This window comes from Garra rufa, unplaced genomic scaffold, assembly GCF_049309525.1.
Source record: "Garra rufa unplaced genomic scaffold, GarRuf1.0 hap1_unplaced_010, whole genome shotgun sequence".
Lineage (NCBI taxonomy): Eukaryota > Metazoa > Chordata > Actinopteri > Cypriniformes > Cyprinidae > Garra > Garra rufa.
This window is the reverse complement of record NW_027394285.1, coordinates 246,551-254,684: the sequence shown is the minus strand read 5'-3', so window position 1 is coordinate 254,684 and position 8,134 is coordinate 246,551. Positions and strand designations below refer to the sequence as shown.

The 8,134-nt window shown below is 35.5% G+C and overlaps 1 long non-coding RNA gene across 1 annotated transcript; it reads right to left on the bottom strand.

Moving 5' to 3' along the window:
• Nucleotides 1-2,207: 2,207 nt before the first annotated feature.
• On the bottom strand, nt 2,208-4,111 carry LOC141314573 (uncharacterized). Its single transcript, XR_012350140.1, has 3 exons — nt 3,941-4,111; nt 3,488-3,590; nt 2,208-2,598 (listed from the first exon to the last, which is right to left on the bottom strand). It is a non-coding gene; the product is annotated as an uncharacterized lncRNA (long non-coding RNA).
• Nucleotides 4,112-8,134: the final 4,023 nt, after the last annotated feature.

Below are 8,134 nucleotides of genomic sequence, written 5' to 3'. Positions count from 1 at the left end.
TATTTGGCTTTAAACATTCATTTCAAAGCCATAGACTTGCACAGTTTGAGTAAACAGATAGCATAAAGGGCTTAGAAAGTCTTGGAGGCTGAAAACATGGAACAGCCTTTGAATGCATTAGCATGAATCAATAGGACAGAACATGCATGTTAACTCCACCGTTATGACCGGCTGTTCTCAATATTGACAGACATGGATTGATCATGGTGTCTGCAGGCAAACAGAGTAAACAGCGATATTTACCCAGGTTAAAAAGGTGAGCAAAAGACCTTCAGCCAGAGACAGAGGTCAAATGGGGGCGAGAAAGAGGACAGATATTGTCTGCCTTGAGCACTGCGGTCCAAGCTCTAACTCGATCAGTACGGTTAACCTAGACATAGCCTGCAGATAAACACATTTGTTGGCCTTAATGTGCCTCTGCTGACAGCTTCGACATGCCGTGTTTTGTGTAGAATGGAATTCCCCAACCATTCTGCACTGTGTTTGTCTGTGTTCATTGCTTAATATTTGACATGTGTTCGATGTTCATAGCTATTATCCTTATAATCAGCCAAAATAATCAGTTTTACCACTCCAAAGAACTTGGACTGTAGATCTCAACTTGAAACAGGCTGACACTTTATTTATACTTTATCTGACCTCATTCTAACCCTAACCTGACTAACCACGGCCTCTTAACCTCAAACACAACTTGTAGTACATTATTAGACTTCTCCATGTACAGTAACTTGCTAACGATTATGATTAGATTTTATGAAAAGTGCTGTGTTTCTGTGTTTATAGTTTTGTTCCATTTAGTTTTGTTTTTGTGTTTTTGTTTGATTTGTTTTTCTTTTCTTTTGTGTTGGGGCGGTTGTTTTTTTGTTTGGTTTGGTTTTCTGTTTTGTGTTTTGTACTTGCTTTGTGGTTTTGTTTGGATTGTTTTTCTTTTGTGCTTTGTTTGGTTTGTTTTTTTTTTGTTTTAGTTTTATTTTCTTTTGATTTAGTTATCTTTTTTGTTTTGTTTTGTGAGGTTTGGTTTGGTTCTCATTTTCTTTTGTATTCTTTATTTTTGTGTTTTTGTTTGGTTTGTTTTTTGTTTGTTTTGTTGTTTTGTTTTCATTTCTTATTTTCTTTGTTTAGTTGTTTTTTTGTTTGGTTTAGTTTTCTGTTCTTTCTTTTGATTTTTGTTTTGGTTTGTTTTGTTTTTCATTTATTTCATTATTTCATTCTTTTCATTTATTTTGTTTTGGTTTTCTTTTGTGTTTTGGTTTGGTTTGTTTTTTTTTTCATTTACTTTTGTATTCTTTACTTTTGTATTGTTTGGTTTGTTGTTTCATTTCCTTTTGTTTTGGTTTTCTTTTGTTTTATTTGTATGGTGTCTTTTGGTTTTTCATACTTTTTTGTTTTGTGTTTTGTTTGGTTTGTTGTTTTTTTGTGTTTTTTTTTTTTTTTTTAGTTTGTTTTCTTTGTTTTTTATTTGCTTATATTTTGTGTTTGTGTTTGGTTTGTTGTTTTTGTTTGGTTTTCTTTTGCTTTGTTTTTTTGTTTTTGTTTTTTGTTTTTTTGTTTCTTTTTTTAGTTTGTTTTATTTTCTATTATTTTTGTTTTGGATTCGTTTTATTTTCTATTATTTTTGTTTTGTGTTGTGTTTTTTGTGCTTTGGTTTGTTTTTATTTTGTTTCATTCTGATTTGATTTTGTTTTCTTTTGTGTTTGTTTGGTTTTGTTTATGTTATGTTTTTGTTTGGTTATTTTTGTTGTTGTTGTTTAGTTTTTATTTTGTTTTTTTGTTTTTTTGCCTACAAACACCCTACACTCTAAAAAGTGCTGGGTTAAAAAATAACCCAACCATAACCCAGCTGCTGGGTAACTATGGGACAGAACACGCGTTGGGTTGTTTTGACCCAAGTGCTGGGTTAAATCATTTGACCCAAAATGCTGGGTTGTTTATTTGACCCAACCAGTGGGTCAGATTAACTGTGTTGCTGGGTTAAAAACTACCTAAATATTGGGTTATTTGTTGTCTAATTTGTTGTCTACCTTTATATTTACCAATAATAATATATAAATCACAAAAGAATGTAAAATTATTATTGTTTTTCTGTAATACAGTTACACAACACAAAAAAATGAATATGTAAATGTCATTTTAATGAGTTTTCATATTTCTTTTTAATACAGTTTTCAAATAGGTGTAGCTGTCACACATTTTGTCCAACCCTTAAAGACACAAATAACGGTTTTAGTAGATCAGTTTCTTTTAAACACAAAACTGTAAACAAGGCACACTATATTCATATTCTTTATGTCAACATTGCAGCAGCAGAACACTCAAAAATGAATTATTACCACATTAGAATCATTCCAAACATTGTGCCATTAAAACTAAGCCAAACAAAGAGTCCACCAGACAATTCTTACAATTTAAAACATGTTTCAAGTGGCCAAAAAAAAAACTTCACACATGAAGACTTATGTCCATCAATATGATATACTGCAAGCTGGAGAAATTCCCAGGCAACAAGTCCGCTTCAATGGCATGGCCTGGAACAATGGCGAAGGTCTAGAAATGTTGTTGTCTCATCCCAAGGCTCAAATCCACCATGTTGGTCCCCACCTGTTAATTATACGGCATTTAGTCTTGCAACATTACATTTTAAGTTAAGTGTATTTTATGAACATAAACACAGAGGCATGAAATAAATGCTCATTTTGCTTCTCAACTTTTCATACAGTTGTGGTCAAAATTATTAGAAAACTAGTATTTTCACCAGCTAAATAAGGTTTTAAGTCAGTGATTTCTATCTTTTGCTGTAGTGTGTCAGTAGGAAATATCGGTTTACATTTCCATTCATTTTGCCATTAATTGTGATAATCCAGTGACATTTTTGCTCTGTGCTCCACACAGGATCTGATCTCATCATCATCCAGAAGAACTGTGAAAGCGTCACCAAGATGCTCCAAGAGACCTAACTGCAAAGCTACAATACTGTTAAAAGTTTTAAGCACTTGTCTAAAAATGTCATAAAATGACTCTGTCAAAAATAATGTCATAAATAAATGTTCTTAATCAATTAAACTTGATTAACTAAATTAAATCAACATTTGGTTTGACCGTCCTTTTGCGTTTAAAGCAGCTTTTGCCCTACACTAGGTGCACTTGCACATAGTTTTTCAGGTAGCTTTGCAGGTAGGTCTCTTGAAGCATCTTGGGGACGTTGTCACAGTTCTTCTGGATTTAGTCTGTCTCAGTTTGTTCTGTTTCTTCATGTCATTCCAGACAGACTGGATGATGATGAGATCAGATCTCTGTGGAGGATTGGCTGTTGTGCCAATGTAAACTGATATTTCTCACTGACACACTACAGCAAAAGATAAAAAACACTGACTTAAAATCATTTTTTAGCTGGTGAAAATACAACTGTTATAATAATTTTGGCCACCACTGTGTTTATATATATATACATACACCCTTATTAGAGCAGAAAACGTAAAACAAAACTTACAGGTTGTACGTCAATGAATGGCCTCCGGGATTCCGTGGTTGTGGGTCTGAAGACCTTTTATCCAGAGTGGGCAGGACTTTGAAAGCACTTTCCCCTTTAGCATCTAAACCATAGGAATAATATGCAAACTGTGAACCATATTTTATAATCAAAACAAACTGAAACACTTTCATATGAAGATTTCTTCATTCCTTTAAATAATGCAAATTAATTCCCACCCTCATTCAACTACTGCAGGTTAAGTTTAGGTATGGGGTCAGATTCAGGGATGTAGAATATGCTCATGCAGAATAAGGCATCAGTTTGTGCTTCATAAGTACTAATTAACAGCCAATATACAAGCTATTAAGCAACTAGTTAAGTGTTACTGTACCATTGTATTTACCAGTTGATGTGTGTCAAATACAGTTGCATATTGTTTTATAGATTGACATATTATTAGAAAAAGCTTACCTTAAGTCATGTCACCCAGCTCTGAATGCACCTCACTGAGCACTGGCAAGAATTAGGTCTGCAACTGTAGCCCAGTCTTCAAAAAGTCTGCCTCTGGATATAGCTTCCTAAAGTCTTGTGAAATCTGATCAAATCTGAAAAACAAATGTGGTTCAATAAGTTTAAGGTTTATACTGGTCTCCTAGTTTGTAATGCAACACAGGCATTCATTCACTAAAATAGAGGAAGAGTAAGGGGCCGTTCACATGCCGCGCCTAAAAACGCGTGAAAACGCAAGACGCGTCGCTTTCTTTCCAAAAACGCAGCTTGCTCTCCCATGGCGTCTGCCGTTGCTAAGCAACCATGTCCCGCGCCTGGAAAAAATGAGCTTCCATTATGAGCGTATAATAACGAACTTCAGTGCGCAAAAAACGCGACATGTGAACGGCCACATACACCACGAGAGATTAAGTCTAACTTTACATACTGTAGCTAAGACAACATTACATTTAAGTAATAAACAATAGTACATACCAGTCATATTGTGGTTTAACATTATTAAAGTAAGGGACATAGCGTTTTAGCTAATGCAGATAAGTTACCTCAAGGAAAAAAACGCGAAAATGCTCAACATAAAACATATGGATCTATCGTTGGATTCGGCACGTCGCAAACATTTACTTGAAAAATATGCCCTTAAAAGATAAATTTTTGTATGAAATGATCTAATTTTGACAAAACATTACAAAGCAATACAGTATGCAGACAGTAAAGGAACTTACCCCCGTATTTCTGACCTACTCTTTCCATAAGGCGTTAAAATAAAGGCCATATGTATACTGTAAATTATACAAATAACACTACACACACACACACACACACTTTATATAACAATAAAGCGATTGTTGAGGCAAAAAAGTACATCGCTAGGCTGCTTAAGTTACAACGTTCGTCATTCACGGAATAAAATGCCAACCCCGCACAGCGACATATCAAATATTGCATTAAACAGTGAAATCAGTACGCTCTAAAACACAACTTATTAAAAATAAAGGTAAATAATTATATAATCATATTATTAATTTACCTTATAATCCTGCTTGCTGCGAGGTGTGTGACCGCCTGGCGACGAGACGAGTGAAGAATCCAGAATGTTCGATGAAGTGAAAAAAATAAACAAACCGGTTGGGTCAAAATAACCCAACCCAGGTGTTCATAGTGAAAGAACCCCTTATAGTCCATTTGACCCATCATGATCAACCCAACTGTGTGTTTACAGTGCCTCAAACAACCCAGAATTTTGACCCAGCACAATTAACCCAGCAATGTGTTTACAAAAATAACCCAGCACTTTTTAGAGTGTAGTAACCACCTATTGCAAGACCCTATCAATGATATAACCACCACTGAGAACACCACTAATTTTTTTGTTTTTATTTTGAATGTCTTAGTGTAAGATATCACATTTATCATGGCAGAAACATCAAAAACACTCTAAAGTTTTACCAAAGTAAAACTTTCAATCTTTTGAATGGATTGTTCAACATCACACATCTGGGCTTCAGCCACAGCTCAGAAGTGATTTATGCCCAAGACGTTACCTTATTGCTGATGAATGTGATGTTGGCTTAGGTCAACGTTGTTTAATTCTAAAGTGATATCTGGGGTTGAAAATTCAGAGAATGTTTTACCCTAGCCATGACTGGGTTTGAGCAAACGTTAGTCTTGACTTTCTGCATTAAAAGACTATAATTATGATAAAAATCAGATGGGGCTTTTTGTATTTTCATAAATGTTTGAAGGCTTAACAGTCTCAAATTATAGCATCACTGCTAGTATATGGCGCACATACACTATTAAATGCTGTGGCCTGCTGGAGGATAAAAGAGTTTTAATACTGCATAATTGCATATGACTATAACAATCCGAGGACAAAAATGTGTGGTGCGTGTTATTGTGGAAACAGAAATTTCGTGCATGCACGCAAACTGGCATGAATTCGTCAAAAATGACTTCCCATCACAACATGGCAAAAGCTTTTTTTTTAAAAGCACAGATTATATTATGAAATGCATTTCTTGCCTCAGTTGATACACAGTTAAATATCAGTTTATAAATAACAAAGAACAGAACTGTCAGCTGATATAAACAGAGTTAGACACAGCTAGTAAAACAACCAGAAGGTCAAACTACTCGTGTTGGGAATCACATGAAAAAGCTGCGTTATAGGGCAGATGTGGATGTTGAAAAACCATATCTGAAGGTTAACTGAAAACCGCAACAGCCCACCCATGGACAGATCAATTAAAGCATGCACGATCTCCGTTATTTGCAAAGGGTGTTGCCTTGTGTTACCTGGCTCAAGTTCATATGTGGCTTAAACCAAATTTTAGATCGGGTGGATTCGGCTCAGAACTGATAAACACATTATCCCTACAAAGGGGATCAGCCAAGTTAACACCCAACTGTTTGCGATTGTGTCCTAATTGAAGCAAATGCATTATTAATCAGGCTGACTTCATGAAATTGGCAAATGTCTGGCTGTCCCCTCCCAAACATTAATGCATTGTCTGGAAGGAGAAAAAAATTCTCCTGAAATTTCCAGAACATATCCTCATCATATTTCATCTGAAAAGCAAATTGCATTTTTGCTTAACTGATTTTTTTTCCAGTGAATTTTGTTATATAAGAGGTTTTTTTTTAAATAAATTTTGACATTATTTCTATTATTGAACTAAATGTTTACTCCTAAATTACTATTTAAGTACTTGTTGGATACTTTCGTGACTACTTTTCGTGAGATTTATTATCATGCATAATCCCTTATTTATTGTTGTATATTACAGATGTTTATTATTATTATTCATCTGGACCACATGGTTCAACTTCATCATGGTTTATAACTGATTATCTTTTGCCAGGCCCTTGCATTGGATGAATAGATTATTTGGCAGCGACAGGAAGAATTTCAGAGACAGCAACTTTCCTCTCGACACGACACAAACTCTCAACGTCTTGACTTACGCAAAGATACCCTCCGACTCGAATTTCAAAAGAGCTCATGCCAGACTTACCGGCAAACAGTTAAAACATTCTAACGCGGACTTCATTCCTCAGGTTTATTTTTTCACAAGGTGTTAGTTTGGTTCAAATCACATAGAGTAACTGCCCCTTTGTGAAGTTCTTCTGCTGCTGGTTACTGGCAAAGACAAGCTTTATAGAACATCTCATAAGAATGAATTGGAGATTTGTGCACAGATTTGAGTCAAATGCGCTTATGAATTGACTTTGGAAAGCATTTAGCTTTTCTTAATTTGTTCAATTATCTTCCATACTGCTGAGGTTTTCCCTTCTTCGTTCATTTTTTGTCTTCCTCTTCTCTCATAATGGATGCTGAGGGACTCCCAAAGCTCCCAGCTCTCTCCATAAAGATGCTTTCAGACGTGACTTTACTAGATCTCCTCAAACACCCCAGAACATCTGGAGCGTTCCTAGTCCAATCCAGCTGACATATTCAGACCCTGCTCGCTATAATACTCACATTTTTAAACCTGTACATCTGTCTTCTACAAAAAAAAATCCAGAAGTTCTGAAGGACTAAAGGGATGTCTTAATCATATAGATGACAAACCGGGACCTCATAAATTGTTTCTGTTGATACATTCCCAGGCTATACATTACACTGTTCGTTTACTGCGAAATGCTCAGCAAAATACAAACACATCTGATTTTCCAATGATCAAGATGATTCAGTATATGGTGTATCACCTTTTCTCAAACAAAAATTATTATATGTAGACTTCTCCAGAGGCCTCAACCTCACAAATCCACACCTGCACTCTCAGAAGACTGGTGAAGACACATAGTCTAAGATAAAGCTGGCTTGATTATTTCTAACTAATCTGGCTTTAATTTGTTTTTAGCACAGTGACAAGAGGCTGTTTAGGATGTTCTTATTAATGTCAAACAGAGCGTGTTACGTGGCATTCTTCGGAAAGCCACAAAACCGTTCCAGAATGCTTTGAGTCTGAGCGGAGATTTTCCATGGCACGATCCACTCTGACACTATTACCAAAGCGTCCCACTGCTTCTTTTCAGCACATAAGACATAGACGGATGACTACACTAGGGAATGTGCTGGAAAGACGAGGAGAAAGAATGGGATGACAAATTAGGCCAAAAACATGGATTGAAGGGAACAGGAGAGCTGGAAAG